This window comes from Ambystoma mexicanum, chromosome 1q, assembly GCF_040938575.1.
Source record: "Ambystoma mexicanum isolate Mex_15411 chromosome 1q, UKY_AmexF1_1, whole genome shotgun sequence".
Classification (NCBI taxonomy): Eukaryota; Metazoa; Chordata; class Amphibia; order Caudata; family Ambystomatidae; genus Ambystoma; species Ambystoma mexicanum.
In genome coordinates this window covers 484,928,357-484,944,991 of record NC_090922.1, presented here as the reverse complement: position 1 = coordinate 484,944,991, position 16,635 = coordinate 484,928,357, and the positions used below count along the sequence as shown (strand labels likewise).

Here is a 16,635-nt window from a genome sequence, read left to right as displayed (position 1 = left end):
TGTCCGGCGGAGGGCTCTGGCTATTGTCAGGCAGTTATCGGTGAAGAGGAGGGGTCTGCTAAGTGTGATGGGTTTAGCAGTGTATGCTGTGGAGGAGGCGAGTGTGCTGATGTGATTATTCATGGTGAGGCTGGAGTCAATGTGAACTTCTAAGATTTTGACTTTATGGGAGATGGGGGTGGGGGGTGCTATCTATCATTATAGACGAGTAGTCAGAATGGAGTTTGCTGAGTCTGGCTGGGGAGCCAACTATGAGAATCTCTGTTTTTTCTCCATTAAAGACAAAGACTATTGTTGGCCATCCAGTTTTGGATGAGAGAGTACATTTTGTTAATGGTGGCTGTGTCCTGATCGAGGTTGCCTGTGATGGGTAGGAGTATTTGAGTGTCGTCGGCGAAGTTTGAATAAATGACTCCCATGGCGTCAAGTGCCATGAAAAGTAGGTTTGTATAGGCGTTGTAAAGGGTGGGGGAAAGGCAGGATCCGTGTGGTACTCTTAACGGTACAGGGATGGGGTCAGCTTCTTCTCCTATGAAGACCTTTGAGGTGCGGTCATAAAGGAAGGATTTTATCCATGTGGTGGCTTTGGTGGAAAAGTGGAAATTGGTGGATAAGGTTTGGCATAGTTTGTCGTGGTTGACCAAGTCGAAGGCCACAGAGGTCTAGTAGTAGTAGAATGCACACTTTACCCGAGTCTCTGAAGGAGTCCATCTGATTTTTGAGGTCTAGGAGGGCAGTCTCAGTACTGTGTCTAGGACAGAAGCCTGATTGTCTCCTAACAGGTGGTTTTGTTCAAGGTGGCTTTGTACTTGGGTGTATGCAATTTTGTCGATGATTTTAAAGGAGAAAGGGCACTGTTGTACTGGGTCTGTAGTTAGTAGGAATTTCCGGGTCTAAATTAGGTTTTTTGAGCAGTGGGTTGACCCATCCTGTTTTGATGGAGGCTGGTATTTCGCTGGTGTTGAAAGACATGTTCACAAATTCAGTAATGATGGGTGCTAATCTTTGACAATTTTAGCTGGGAAGCTGTCACCTTTGCAATTGGAGGGCTTGAGGGATGCTATTGTTTTAAGGACCCGGTCATTAGTAACTTTGGTGAAAAGGAACTTGGGTACATCCGGTCTGGTAGTTGGGGGTACCTAGTGGGTGAGACGGGTTGGCTACGAGTTCTAGGATGCTTTTTTTGTGAGGCAATTTTGCATTGTAATGTATTTACATTAGCGGAAAGTGCATCCTGAATGGTGGTGCACCAGGTTTTGCTCATATTGATGAGGCCGGGGGTAATATGAGGGATTCTAGTTCTCTGATAATCATGAATAGTTCTTTGGTGTTGGAGGCTGCATTGGAGATGCGTTTGTTAAGCGAAATCAGCTTTGTGGGAGAGTATGCTATTTTTGTAATCTTTGGATAGTTGATGGAGTAGGATTGTAGTTTGGTTGAGGAGTTTTTTTCTGTAGAGGTGTTCTAAGGCTCTTTTTTTTCTTCTGAGTTCTACGAATTCCTCATTAAACTAGGGTGACTTGAGTTTGGGTTTTTTGTTTTAAGTTGGGCCACTTTATCTATAGCAGTTTTCAGACATTGATGGTAGTGGTCTGCGAAGCTAGCGGTGTGGTGTTTATCAGGTTGTGTAGTAAGGGGTTGAGATTTTCAGGGGTGAGTTTGAGAGTTCCTGGTTTGTATGGGTGCTGGGTTGCAAGTTTTGGCTACTGGATCTGTGTTCAAATTAATGTTAAATTTAATAAGGTAGGGGTCTGTGCATTTCATGTTGAGGATGTCAACTATGGTAACTGTGGTGTTAAGCGCGAGAATCCAATCGAGGATTCACAATTTCAGAAAACTGCATCTCTTGGAAGGCATTGTGGCAGGCCGTTGCTTTGCTGTCCGTGGGGTCGTTGTAGCCTAAGTTGAGGTCTCCTAATAGGATGTATTTGGTTTTGGGTTTGAATAGTGGTGTAATTAGGATAGGTAGGTCTATGTCTGGGTTGCTCAGAGCATTAGGTGCTCTGTAGGTTATTAGGAAATGGTGGTTTTGGGGTTGATGGCTAGCTTAAGTGAGAGGAGTTCGTAGCCTATCAGTTCTTCAATTTTGCATTCTCTGAATTGCACAGTGGTTTTGAGAATGATTGCTACTCCGCCACCTATGCCTTCTAGGTGGTCTGCCCTTAGAAGGGTATAATCGGTGGGGATTGCTAAGGTAATTTGGGGGCCTGAGGCTAAGTGTAGCCATGTTTCGGTGAGTACTAAGAAGTCAAGTTTGGATTCTAGTATGTTATCGTGTATATCAATGGCATGTGCTCCAAGGGATCTGACATGGAGTAGGGCTCCCAGTAAGGGTTGTATGGTTGTGGGAGAGCTCAGAGCAGGGGTCAGGTTGGTCTTAGTGTGCACCACTATGATATTGGGTGAGTTTTGAAGGGTTTCGTTAGTGGTGGTGGTCCACTGGAGGTAGGTGATGGGGTTCTCCTGTGTCCGGTGTAGTTTAGAGGTAGTTGAAGCGTTGGGACAGGGAGTGGTGCGTTCATTTTTGGAGAGTGAGTGTTGGTGGTGTGTGCGTGTTGAGAATCTATTGTTTCCCTTAGCTACAGTGATGTTTCTAGTTAGCACGAGTTTGTGTGTAGTTCTATTTGAGAGGCGTAATCGACGTGTTCTGCCTAGTAGTGGGAGGGTTTGGGTGTGGTGGTATAGTGGGGTAGGGAAGGCTGGGGTGTTTGGGAAGGAATGGTGTGGGGCAGGGCAGAGGTTGGTGTCTGGGACAATGTAGTCTGGCCAGGCCTGTGTGGTGCGAGTTAAAGGTGCCATTGGTGCATGCAGTGTTGTTAATGAGCATGATACTAGGGTAATCAGAAATAGTGTCACAATGACTAATGTTGTGGGTTAGGTGAAGTGGGATGCAAAGTAATAGGATGAGGTGATGAATGATGGGAAGTGTTAAGTAGCATATGGTGAGGGCTCTAGGGAGTAGGGGCTTGAGCCTGGTGGTAGGTGGTTCTAGGGTCTGAGATTGGTGTACATTGGCGTGGGGTGTTGCATGTTTTTGCATTTGGGCGGGTGCTGTGGTGGGTTGCAAGAAGTGCTGTGTAGTACAATTCAAGCACATTGGGTCGTGGGCATATGCTGTGGATGAGATACACTCGACAATAGGGCTGTTGGGTGGTAGTTGAATAAACAATGCTGGAGTACATAAGGGCTGGTTCAGGGGATATTCTTATGTTTGGGTGTATGGTATCGAGCAAATATGGGCAGTGCTAGTAGTATGTTATTTAGCACTATGATGTTAGATAACAAGCCAATGGTCACAGTTAGGGATACATGGGGCAAAGCTGGCAGTAAGTAAATCACAGTTTGGCTTTAAAAATCACAGGCAGTGCTGACAATAAGGTTGGTTATATGTTCATATTTAAGGTGCGAGGAAATGGGTAGGCACTAGGCCAAGCGCACTGACTACTCGTATGGGAGACCATAGTAGTGTAGCTGAATATGAAGGACGATGTGTGTTGTAGTCGGTATTGTGTGGATAATACCGCTGGGGAGGCTGCGCAAAGGTTCAGCGTTTTCAAAGCGGTATAGTTGAAGCATCGGCAATGTTTTATATTAGAAGATGCTGCGATGAGAGTGTTCGGTAACGGCACTTTTTACAAGTTCGTCTTTTATGCTTGAGTGAGGAGGTCCGTGTGAGATCACAATATTGGCGCTCGTGGCAGCTTGGTAACTGCAGACATGAACGGGGCAGGTATATGATCATCATCGCCCATGCCGTGCAGTGTGGGTTTACCAGGCAGGGCAAACGAGCAGCGTGGATCGTTACACAGTGAAGTGGTGTAGTCTTCACAAAAATGGCGAGGAGGTCAGTGTTGCAGTATAGTGTTATAAAATGAGGTGAATAGTTTGATCAATCCAACTATGGTGCGTCGGGGTTGGATGGATTACAGATGATGAATAAGACAAATTACCCTTAGATAGTAGCAGATGCGCTGATGAGATCATCAAAGACAAAGCCTGGTGCTCCAGCATCCAGGCAGCCCTACACAGTAACATTGAACTCCTCCAACAAAAAAATACAGCTACAATTCATGGCCCTACCTAAGCACAACCAACCCTCTCAGCCTAGATCCCCCCCATCCTCAGACGGGAAGCGCTCTTCTCCTTCTGAGACGTCACAGAAAAGGATGTCTGCGAACACCTCCTACACCTTAAGCCATCTACCTGCAAAGGAGACATTTATCCCCCAGCCATCATCAAAGAGTGTGTTGACTCCCTAGCTCCTATACCAACAGCATTTATTAATGCCTCTTTTTCATCAGGTACAGTCCCCTCCAGTCTCAAAGAAGCATGGGTACACCCGCTTCTAAAAAAAAAAAAAACCCACCTTAGACCCCTCTTACCTTACCAACTACCGACCTATTACCACCGTCCCCTTCCTCCTCAAAATCTTGGACAAAGCAGCCCACAACCAGATGCAGCACTCCATAGAAACTAAATACTATCCTGGGTAAGAGACAATCTGGTTTCCGCAAAGGCCATGGCACTGAAACCGCCCACATGGACCTAAAAAAAAAAAAAAAGTCAAATAACCACAACTATGGACAATGGAAAACCGGCTCTCCTCTTACTTCTGGACCTCTCCGCTGCCTTTGATCTCGTGGATCACAAAACCCACACCACACACTTCAACAATGCCTCCTCTTGGATCACCTCCTTCCTAGAAGGCAGAGCCATGAAGGTCTTCTTTGACCAAGCCAACGCAGAACCATCCACCATCCACTGTGGAGTCCCGCAAGGCTCATGCACAGCCCCCACCCTCTACAACCTGTTCACCAACCCCTTTTCGATAAACTAGTTGTACGGCATAGCCTATACGAACTACGCCGATGATACACAGGTACTCCTGCCCCTCTCAGGTTCATATGACTAAGATTCCACAGCCCTCTCAAGGATCTATCTACTCCATCATCCAAGCATGGATGGCGGCCAATGGTCTGTGCCTTAATGAGGATAAAACAGAGATCATAATCTTGGGCCTAAAAGAAACACTAGATAAACTCAACCAACAATATGGAAACTTTTCCATTGACAACTCCACTATCACTGTCTCCTCCTCAGTTAAAACATTGGGGTGGGGGGGGTCTACCTAGACTCCACCCTATCCATGACAAAAGTCAGCACCATTGCTTCAGCATCTGCTCACACCACTAAACTCATAAACGCAGTTTCCCCCTTCTTATCTAACCAGAATTGCTTATCGATAGTCTAGTCTGGCCTCTATGGTGGCTCTGGCTATTTTAATGCCCTCCTAGCAGGCACCTCCACAAAAATTCTAAACCGTCTACAAATTGTCCAAACAACGCACTTGGAGCTGCCCTCAAAATCCCAAAAAGAGATCACATCTCGCAGGTCAGAAAAGATGCCCATTGGCTTCCCGTAAGAGAAAGGATCACTTTCAAGCCCCTCACCTTGACACACAAATGCCTCAGTCTCTCTGCCCCGCCCTACCTCTCAAAAACCATTGTCAGAGACACATCGCCTCGCCCCAAGAGAACTCAACATGCCAACAAACTACGCATTCCAAACATTTGCAGAGCCAAAGCAGGGGGCATCAGCTTTCCTCACATTGCACCAAAACTCTGGAACTCTCTCCCAAGCACACTTAGAGCTGAGACCTCCCTCACATCATTCCGCAAAACTCTTAAAAGCACTCTATTCAACTAACTTTTGTCTCATTCAACCAACTTCTTTCTCATTTGACAAACTATAACCAAGTCTGTACCATGCTCACACATGTAACTTGTATGTGTTCTGCAACCAAACTCACTGTATGTAACAGCACCACGATGCCTCCAGGCTGTTGTGCGCTTTACAAATACTAAATAATAAATACATTGCTGGTGTCTGGAGAGGAACATGTGGTGAACGTAGTGATTTTCCTGGTGAAATTTGTGGCCCAAGGGAAGACCTATAGAACAAATAATACAGCGTGCTCAGCGTGATACCTGTGTATAAAAGGCCTACCAATGAGAGCACATGCCCTGATATGTAGGTTGGTGAGAGGCATAAACAGTTTAAAAACTTCTGGCGCCTAAGTAGACACAGCTATGGAATGCCAATGTGGTATTGAGGCTTTTTAGAAGATGGACAGGCAATGCAGAACTTTCCAGAAAGGCCCTTACAGCCAAAGTGACTACGCTTCTATGTCTTGTATCGTGTAACGTGCAAGAGAGAATTGGACGCGAGAGCGGTAGAGATTAGTAAAAGACAGTATCCCCAACAAGGTTGGCGTTCACTATCACGAAAAGAACAAAGATTTATGGACAGTGTCCTACGATTCTTTCCCAGATCAGCCGAAACTTTGTCCGGTCAGGTGTCTGGCTGCCTAGGAGACAATGACAGAAGGCCTTAGACCCGCAGGAGTATCTCAGCTGCTAATGACGTTGCTAAAGTCTTATGGGGTGGTAACCTCGGCTACCATGGCGAGATGGGTTATGCAGCAAGCGGGAATTGATGTGGAAGTCTACGATGTGCACTCAGCGAGGGGGCGATGGCCTCGAACGCGTACAACATAGGGGCTTGGCTGGAAGATATACTGAAGGCAGCCGACTGGTCGAAGTTTAAGAATTTTTACTTTAGTACAATTGAACAGATTTCAAAGTTGGTGGTAGGTAAGGTTTAAACAAACATAATCCTCCAGTCTTGACATAGAATTCACTAATGTTATAGAAAGTCATAATTGTATGACTCTGAAAGCACACACAAAGCATATATATATATATATATTTATTCATCAGATCATATATGAATCTTTCATTTGTCAAATTTGCATTGTGGTATTTGTAGTCTCCCAGTCAAGGTGGGGGTGGGGGGTGCCACAATTGTATACTTTTTGCTTAACATATTTCTGTAATGATTTATATATTTGAATGGGTACCTTACTACGGTTTGTGTATTTTTCAAGTAATCTCTATAAAGCAGAGTATTGTTGAAAGCCAGACGTAGGGATGATGAGAGGGCAGAGTCCTGAATAGTTGCCTAAGATGTGACAAGAGAGGTTGCAATCCTGGAGACTGGTGCATTTATTTTTCCCCGATTGTGCCATGTGCTGCTTTTCAGGGCACACCTAAAGGATAAATGTGGCTGGACAGGGTCACATTCTTCAGAGGGCAGACGCAGCCCTCTTGGGTGTTTTTTAGGTCGGCAAGCCTGCTCAAGTATTTAGCTACCAGGATTTCACCCAGGTTGTCATGTTTCAGTGCAGACACTTACCCACAAGACGCCTAAAACGATAATCAAAGCACATGCTCGTATTGGGATTTTGTTTTCTAGGGAATATTTCAGTACATATTGTTTGCACAGCGTATTTAATGAAAAATATCCTCTGAGGTTATTTTTATGTTGTCGATTACTATTTTAGAAAGGCCAATGCTCTTTTGTCTGGTGCACTTTCTTCTAAGTGGAAAAGTCAAATGAACAAAATGTTTATCTTTCACTGTAAGATATACTCACTTACTCTGCGTATATTCTTCAGTGACCACTTTGGATTTTCGCTATGGGTGCAAAAGTTCCCTCCATGAGTGTGGCGCGGGAGCCATACTCATCCCCATGTCAAACAACACCACATTTTACAGCACGTGATATGTTCACATTTGTAGTAAGCCCTTGGGCATCTAGACGCTGTTGCCACACAAATAGGAAAGAAGACATATTTACAGGAAGGTCGAAATTTATAACATCTCAGCAACAGTCTCCCAACCTGCTCATTTGCCTTTGCAACTTTCTGCTGCAGGATCCTCTGCTTTCTACACCTGGCCAACAGTTTTGGCCTGCTCACCCCCTCCAATCAAGGCTAAGGGGGTACATTAATGAGGCTACCATCTCATTTTGTAGCGAGTAGCACTTGATAAAAGTAGCTATTGCTATTATTTTTTTTACAGCCAAAATAATCCTCATCTATAGCCTCTGAAATAAAAGCATATTGCTAATTTGAACAATATGCCCAAAAATACACACAATAAAAATAAAAACAATCGTGAAACTTCTGCAAAAACAGCAGTTGGTTACAGTTAGCAAAACACAATCACCATATTTATGCAATGCCTTCCACAGATAGTTTTTAAACCAAAGTTTCAAAAAGACCTTTTGCAAACAGTATTTCTATCAATTACATCTTGGACTAGATGTGATAAAGTTCCTGACATCCTTCGCCTGCTTCACAACTTTTATCAGACTAAGCCTTAACTTCCAAAACTAGAAGTCTGTCCAAGGTATTAAGTTATCTTCTACTTAAAAAAAAATGCCTCACTCCCGATATTGCCACATAGGTACATGTTGATATTGACAATTCATATACTGATGTCACATACCTCACAAATGGCAACATAATTTAACTTCCGATGATACCTTTGCATAGTGAAGACGCATTCTGTGATATCTCTATGTCATTATTTATGCAAATTGTGGGGGGGCCACCAAGGGCCCCACAAATCCTAGGGCCGGCCCTGGCCGTGGTGTTGTCTCGTTTCAGACCACTAGACCAGCATTTGATTTTCCAGCACAGGCCCAGCAGCCCGTTTTTATTTATCTTATTAAAACACACAGGTTAACCGCGTCTGCCCTCTCCAAAAAGTAGAAAGATGCCTTTCTCCTTCCACTTGAGCCCACCGTCCCACGTGATGGAAGAATACCTGCAGTAGCTGTCAGACAGTGATGAATGCTGAAGAGAGATTACTTTCAGAGAAGATGACAAACGGTAAGAGGTATTGCAAGAAGAGGCGTGATACCAACAAGAGATGCGTCATAGCTGCCTGGAGGAACAGGGAGGCTTCGTGCAAGTAACGTGAAACTTATAGAGGAGGACTACAGAATGAGGGGCGTTCTGGAGACATGGGTTTGTAGCACTCTCCCAAAATACCTTCAAAGAGTATCATTATTCTAGGCTATTGTCCGTCTCACCTGCTCGTCTGGTGGGGCTTTTGTAGTCCAAATCCGTTATTGCAGACCTTAACTGCTCTTGTGCTCGATGCGCGCCCTGCACAGCTTATGTCCACATACGCCCTTACAATTTCTGCAGTACTCTTCAGCACTCTCTATGGACTGCTCCTGCGGTTCATGCACTCCATGCATTGCAAATGCAACGTGTGCCCTTGTACGATATCCTGCGCCTTTATTCCTTTCCTCCTTCTCAGTCTATATATCTTGACAGTTACTCCCACTCTTTGAAATCCAACCTACTGCACGCCATAGATAACATAAAAATAGGACCAGCTCCCAACTGTCCGAATGGTGCCACCATATTGGAGTAGCCAAATCTAGTCCAAAACGTGTATCGCCTGTGAAGTGGACACATGAGTTAACCACTTTCTGTTAATAAACCAAAACAAATGATTGAACTGGAAACTATAAGTAGTTAAAACGCATGTGTAATAAACTCACCCTTAAGAAAAAACGTACTGACCAAATCACCCAATTTCTAAGGGCCTCTCTAAGTCTGTTGTGTTGGTTTTCCACGATTTTGCGGGATTTCAAAATACCCTTCCCTCAGTTCAATTGCAACCGACATTCTTTCAAAAAACGATTGTTGCTACTTTCGATTGCAATTTTACCAAGGTATGGCACCAATTCCAAGTTTCTGTAAACACATACCGTCTTAAGTTAAAGAAACCTTTACGTCCAAAAGGTTCGGTTTGGCTTACATGATTACTAAAAACTGCTGTGCAGAAATTAAAGCTGGTGATGCAGGACACTACCGCCCATTTCCCATTGGATTAACAAACCCTACTAACACGTCCTCCACATCACTTGACTTTTAGAACCTTAGTTTCCCCACCTTGCGAGTCCTAAACCAGCTAGCTCCACGTTGTCTACGAGGAAGGCAATTGGAGAATATAGCCTAGGTAATGCTTGGGAACGGTGTAATTTCTTCCTGGACAGCAACGTTCCAAAGGAAGCCAGTTTATATGCCAACATTTTGTAGCACCTCAGAGGGAGAAGTTGTCACAGAAAGTGGGAGAACAGAGTGGGCCCTTGGATTGCATACACGTCAACATTCCGACCCACCTACGAGGGAGATTTCCTCCGAAAAATCGGGAGGCAACATTTGTGCCATAAGAATGCATTGGGCAAAGATGTATTTTCGGTGGGAGAGCAAGTCTCCAAAAGTCGCCAAAATCGGGAGGGTTGGCATGTATGGGATTGTATTGGGTTTATAACTATTTTAGAAGGGAGAAAGTAAAAAATAGCAACATTAAAAAAACATTAAAAAAATATATATATGGTGAGTCTCCTGCCTAAATTGGGAGAGTTGGCATTGGCATGTACGAGCGAGATTAACATGTCCCTATTACTCATTCCATTTATTAACACTTGTGTACAGACAGGTTATAAATCTCATATCATATTATAATTTGCGGCATGTACCTCTTCTCAGGAACATTTACCAAACTCTTTAATGCTCACTGTGAAGAATACTGATTTTCCATACTAACGTTATAGAAAGCCAAGATTCTATTAAAGACACGGAGGCGAAGGATTATGCTTTCTTCCTTTACTGAAAATTCGAGCAGCATACAAATTTATGAGTTGTACTCATAAAGAAGAATGACACAATCAAAACTACATTTCCTAATAGTCTTTTATGTGTAGTTCATTCTTTTTATGTCCATGAACAATAAAACCATGTGACTCCTTCCACCAGTGACATCATACGCTGTCCTTTATCCTCTCTTGCAAAACAGTGTCCTTCCTCTTTCCTTGTCTGTGTCCCACTTAACCTTAACTTTGCGTCCCAACCGGTAAACGCTGTACCCTCCAGCCTTTGCTCCTCATGATCCTGCATTCTTCACCTCTGTTCCTGAAAGGTAATCCAAATAAACAGTCCTAGCTTGGTTGAAGTAGGATGGGTAATCATTTATTTATTTATTTATTTATTTGGATTTGTAGAGCGCACATCTGCCCGGGGGCATCGTGGCACTAAGAAGTCTTACTTGTTACAGGCATACATGGTGAGTGTACAGATATACAGATTAGCATAGACGCGTATTTTCATACATTTGCTGTTATTTCCATAAATACAGTGGTGAGAATACAGGTGAGGCGGGGTTAGTGGAACAGCGTGGTTTTGAGTAGTCTACGGAAGGCATGGTATGATTTTTCGCTTCTTAAGGCGGTGGGGAGTGCGTTCCAATTTTTGGGTGCTAGGTGTTGGAAGCTGGACCCTCCGGCTTTGCTTCTTTTGAAAGTGGGTACATAGGTCTGGTTGGTCAGGTGTGACCTGGTAGGTCTAGTGGAGGTATGTAGGGTGATCCTTTCAGAAAGATAGGGTGGGGCATTGGCAGAGAGGCATCTGTGTGTGATGGCCATGGATTTAAATAGTATGCATTCTTTTATAGGTAGCCAGTGTGCTTCTTTTCTGGCTTGGGAGATGTGCTCCCTTTTTGGAATGCTTAGGGCTGCTCTTAGAGCATTGTTTTGTGTGACTTGCATTTTTTTTAATGTTTTGTGCAGATGTGCCCAGGAAGAGGGTGTTGCAGTAGTCCAATTTGGTACCTACTGTGGCTCTGGCTACATTCAGGCAGTTTTTAGGGGATAGGAAGGGTTTAACGGCGTTGATTATCTTAGTGGTTAGTGCAGCAGAGGAGGCTACGGCATTGACTTGCCGTGTCATGGAGAGAGTGGAGTTGAGGTATACTCCTAGCGTTTTTACCGCAGTGGAGACTGTGATGGTGCAGTTATCGACGTTAAAGGATTTGTATAGAGGCGGGAGTTTATTTAGTGTTTCTTTGGTGCCAACTAGTAGGATCTCTGTTTTGTCCCCGTTAAGGCAGAGTCCGTTGGCTGCCATCCAGGTTTGAATGGCTGTGTATATTTTAGTAAGTGCTGCGGCGTCTTGTTCATATAAGCCAGTAAGGGGGAGCAGGACTTGTGTGTCGTCAGCATAGTTGGTGTAAGCTATCTGGTGATGGTCGAGGTCATTGAACAGAGGGAGGGTGAAAATGTTGTATAGGGTGGGTGCAGTGCAGGATCCTTGTGGGACGCCACAGTGGATGGTGGTTGGGGTAGCGTTTGCAGATTCAGAAAAGACTTTCATAAGTCGACCCTCGAGGAAGGATTTGTGTTATGCATCGACGGCGGACTTGGTCGGTTTGGCACCGTTGGCGTCACATCTCGTCAACATATCGCTTTAAACCCAAGTTGACGTATAGTTCTTCCAAAATGGCGCATCGAACTGAAAGTAACAGTCTAGTCCTGCAGAATGGCGGACAAGAGGCTCCTCCCTCTTTCCTGGAGACGGTACATCTGAAGCAGAAGCCAGGAGGAGGGTGCGTTGCTACTGCTTACTGTAGCTACGTTACGTGAGTAATCGAATAGTTCCGAACTTTCCTCCTGCTTCCCTACCTTTCCGCAACTCCTCTGCTTCTTACCTTTCAACTCCTTTATATTTCCAGGTTTTCTTTTCCTCCGCGCCCACCGAGCGCAGAGAGTACTCCCACGGCCCCGAGCTTATCGCAGGAACCCTTTCAAGCAGCGTTCCCTGTTGTTAAGGAAGATTCTTTTTAAGTAGGTTGCGTACCTCGTCAGATACTTGACTCCCATCAGGCTACTTTTTGCTGTTAGTAATTCTCGACCCTTTCAGGTTGGGTTCCTTTCTGCTAACGAGGATTTGTGGTATCAGACTACATTTCCCATAACCCCTTCTCCACAAGTCACGAACCTTGTCCTCGTCAACTTAGGTAAACTAAACTCCTCAATAGGTATTCTGAGTAAGACTTCCTACTCCCTTCTTGCAAACCTCTCTTTTTCCTTATTCTTTTACCCAAAGGAGACAAGCGTGTTTCAAACAGCAGGACTTCCCATCCGTCTATTCTCCCGTTCTAACAGAAATACAGTCCGGAAAGGTATCCTCATTTCCTATATCCTTTGACATACCTTTCCATCAAAAACATCTTAGTAATTCTCTCCTTATATTATAGTTACCTCCACGTGAAGTAGAATACACCTGCTAGACATTGGGGATCAAACTACGCTCTCTAGCCACGCACCCCAATTTCTATTGACCAGCGCTCTCAAGCAGCCCAGGGTTTTTTCCCTTTCGAGGGTTTCCCTGCTGTGGTCTCCAAGAGCTTTAATTACAAGCGCGAGGAGAGTGCGGCAGGTGAACTTTCATCACTTCCTGCAGCTCCGAAGACAAGGTAGGCTGTACTTTGATTGTGTTACCCATCGGCCAACATCAAGAGTGAGAAATAGATCATTTGATTGGTATCCTATAAGTTAATAACAGATAGCAACGCACCCTCCTCATCTAGTGTTGGCGGTTGGAGAACGCAACCGAGTGTAGCCCTACAAGTGCAACAGTTGGTTTCTGCCATGCAAGCATTATCGGCGGAAATGCAACAACTTAAACAAGAAAACCTCAGTTTACGTCAGACTATAGGGCAGTCAGGACAGAGTTCAGGGGTTCCCCCGGGTCCCTTGCCTTGTGGCAGATTTGATGGAAACCCACATATGGTGAGAGAATTCTTAGAATCCTGCACAGTCCAATTTACTTTCAAAACAGCGTTTTTTCCTACCGACAGGGATAAGGTAGGTCACATGATCGCCCAGATGACGGGAGCCGCTTTGGCATGGGTCACTCCTCTTGTTACCAACAACAATCCCATTCTCGACTCTTATCCCGCCTTTTGTAATAGTGTTAAAAGTATGTTCGGGAGACAAGAAGTTACCATTGTATCCCAAGAGAAGCTATTGGATTTAAAACAAGGAAATCAAGATATCCTAACATACATAACCCAATTTAAACAAATGGCTGCAGACACCTCTTGGGCAGACGATGCTCAGATCACCATATTTAGGCGAGGTCTTTCTGAGGAACTTAAAGACGAGGTATCCAGAGTAGCGAGACCACACAACATGGCCGAATTCATTTCCTTAGTAATGCAACTGGATTTTCGTCTACAAGAACGGAATAAGGAGAGAAGGAAGGGACGTACTTTTAGACAGCTGACAGAAGGTGGTACTTCCTCAAACAAAGGCACTTCATCTGAAGAACCTATGCAGTTGGGGACTACCAGAGGCCCCCTTTCGGCAGAAGAACGAGTTAGGCGAAAGACACAGGGACTTTGTATGTACTGTGGTTCCAACACCCATACTGTGAAAGAATGTACTGTGGCTCCACAAAGGAAGCCGGGAAACGCCAAAGCCCGACCGTAAAGGGAACGACGGGGCAGGGCTTTCTTTCAGTTACCGGTTCCCTACTTAAGAAGGAGTCTCATCCTCCCAACTTCATCAATGATTCCATGGTGGTTCTTGAAGTATCCTTGTCTTGGAATAACATTAGATTAGAGAGAGTATCCGCATTGATAGACAGTGGCGCTGCAGGTAACTTTATAGATGACTCTTGGTCTAGAAATCATGGGATACCCAGAGAAACCAAACACGTGGAAATCCCAGTTGAAAGTGTAGATGGTAGTCCATTAACATCTGGCCCTATTAAGGAACAGACTTGTTCCCTTGGTCTTCACATATCTGCCCACCAAGAGATAGTGGTCCTTGATATAATTCGCACTGCACATTATCCGATCATACTCGGACTACCTTGGTTGAGGAGACACAACCCATACATCAACTGGTCAGCGGGTACGCTTTTTTTGGGTTCAGAACATTGTGTTCATCACTGTCAAGAAACGAAAAGATCTCCAGATGACAGCATTTCCAGCAAGATACTTAATCAGGTATCTTCAATACCCCCAGAATACCAGATGTACCAGTCAGTATTTTCTCAGTCAGAATATTCATCTCTCCCACCACATCGAAGGGACGACTGTGCTATCGAATTGCTTCCCGACTGTCCCTTGCCCTTCGGTCGCATGTATATCCTATCAGCCAAAGAGAAGGAAGCCTTAAAAGAGTACCTTCATACCCATCTACAAAACGGTTTGATCACGGAATCAACCTCCCCAGCGGCCGCGTCTTTGTTTTTCATTCCAAAGAAGAACACAACGGAACTTCGTCCGTGTATCGATTAAAGAGGACTAAACAAAATCACAGTACCTGATAAGTACCCCATGCCGCTTATACCAGACATCTTGGAGGCGATCAGAGGAGCCCAAATCTACACTAAACTCGATCTACGGGGTGCGTATCATCTGATTCGCATACGTACTGGAGACGAATGGAAGACAGCGTTTCGAACGCCCTTTGGACATTTTCAATATCGTGTAATGCCCTTTGGCTTGGCAAATGCCCCCGCAGTCTTCCAAAGGTTTATGGATCATGTCTTTTCAGACATTTCTCTTCATTATGTTATCGTCTACTTAGACGATATACTGGTGTTTTCTCCTTCCTTGTCCGAACATATACGACATGTGCGTGAAGTCCTACATCGATTGCAACAAAATCACCTATTATGTAAACTGGAGAAATGTGAGTTCCATCAAACAACTGTCGCCTACTTGGGTTATATTCTATCCCCTCAGGGTATCGCTATGGATCCAACAAAAGTGTCAGCCATCATTGAATGGCCCTCACCAAGATCGGTAAAGGATATCCAGAGATTCCTAGGTTTCGCAAATTTTTACAGGCGCTTTATACCCCATTTTTCTAAGCTTACCATGCCTTTAACTCATTTGTTGAAAAAAGGAGTTGCCTTCAATTGGTCTTCTGAGACACAAAGGTCTTTTCAAGACCTGAAAGGATTGTTTACTGCTGCACCTATCTTATCGGTCCCTGATCAAAGGAGACGTTTCATTGTGGAATCCGATGCTTCTCATCACGCCATCGGCGCTATTCTTTTACAACCGGACCATAGAAACAATGAGAAACCCATCGCCTATCTTTCCAAGACTCTGACCCCTGCGGAACTGAACTATACAGTCCTCGAGAAAGAACTCTTGGCCATCAAACGTGCCTTTGAGGAATGGCGCCATCTCTTATTAGGAGCACAACATCCTGTTGAGGTGAGAACGGACCATCAAAACCTCCGCACCTTACAATACGCGCAAACCTGCAACAGCAGACAAGCGAGATGGGCACATTTCTTTTCTCCTTTTCGCATCGTTTTCACCTTCATTCCAGGAAGAAACAACCAAAGGGCGGACGCACTATCTCGACGGGATCCCTGGGTGAAGACAGCTTTTCAACCTGAACCTTTGTTTCCCAAGGCGCTTTTCATTTCAGTCCTCCATAACCTCTTGCAAAGGATGAAAGACCGAAGCAAGATTTGGCTCCCTTCTAACCCCGAGATTATCGCACGACATGGTCTTACACTTAGCAAGGGATTGCTGTTCAAAGATGAAAAGATGTTTGTTCCGGAGGAAATCCTGCAAAAAGAAGTCTTACGACTCTGTCATGATTCTCGTGTTGCTGGACATCGGGGTTTTGTAAACACTACGGAATTGATCCAGAGACATTTCTGGTGGCCTTCTCTGCAACAGGACGTACGACTATACATCAGTTCCTGCCCGGTCTGTCTTCAAACCAAGTCATCACGTCAACCCCCCATTGGTGAATTGACTCAAATGCCACTCCCCAATAAGCCATGGCAAATAATCTCCACTGACTTTATAGTGGATCTCCCTTTGTCAGAGGGTTGTAACACGATTATGGTCACAGTTGACTCTCTGACCAAGATGGCTCATTTTATTCCTCTCTCTT

General features: G+C 44.7%; 1 protein-coding gene across 1 annotated transcript in view; it reads right to left on the bottom strand.

Annotated features, from left to right (window-relative positions):
• Positions 1–9,217, bottom strand: part of LOC138529247 (phospholipase A2 inhibitor and Ly6/PLAUR domain-containing protein-like) — a 1,133,868-nt gene extending 1,124,651 nt beyond the window's left edge. The window contains exon 1 of the mRNA XM_069640822.1: positions 8,941–9,217. The gene's annotated coding sequence lies outside the window, so the exon portion shown is untranslated. The remainder of the gene's footprint in view (positions 1–8,940) is intronic.
• Between the last annotated feature and the right edge of the window lie 7,418 nt (positions 9,218–16,635).